Source organism: Morone saxatilis, unplaced genomic scaffold (assembly GCF_004916995.1).
Source record: "Morone saxatilis isolate NCDOM2014 unplaced genomic scaffold, NCSU_SB_2.0 Contig18, whole genome shotgun sequence".
Taxonomy (NCBI): domain Eukaryota; kingdom Metazoa; phylum Chordata; class Actinopteri; family Moronidae; genus Morone; species Morone saxatilis.
In genome coordinates this window covers 6,275,311-6,275,970 of record NW_023339740.1, presented here as the reverse complement: position 1 = coordinate 6,275,970, position 660 = coordinate 6,275,311, and positions in this window count along the sequence as shown.

Here is a 660-nt window from a genome sequence, read left to right as displayed (position 1 = left end):
CTCACTACATTGTCCTCTCAGTTTTCCAGTGAAAAGTGATCCTGACCCACTGCCACTTCTGCCGCTGATTCAGCAGTTGTCTCTCTACTGACCTGCACTATACATCTGCATCTATTGCTGTCAGCTACCTTCCCAACCTCCAGTCTCCTGGGTAGCCCTCTGAGCAGCCCCCCAGAGCTGGTTCAGTAAAAGCAGGTGACGTGATTGTCCAGTTCAGTTGTTTCTGGCAGCGGGCTAGGTGGTGGTAAGTGGTGGGAGGCTGGCTGACTGGGAGGCATGCAAGAGGTAAATCCCAAGACTGGGAAAGGCTGGAGCCAAGCAGACCCACAGGCAAGCTGACAGAGATTTTATCTGGAGGTAGAGGATAGCATATCAAAGGCTAGCTGAATAGGCAACAGAATGAAGGCTAGATGATGGGGGGGAGGGGGGACATAATTGGCCTGCTATGTCAGCAACCAAGCACCCTGGACTCTCAGCTGCTCACTACATTGTCCTCTCAGTTTTCCAGTTAAAGAAGATCCTGTCTCACTGCCACTTCTGCCATCGATTTAGCAGTTGTCTGCTGAGGTACTGAGGTATTGGGAACCTGAGATTGCAAGGATGATGGCCTTTCCCCATCAACTAGCATCTATTCTTCCTCCCAGCCTTGGGCCAACTAAC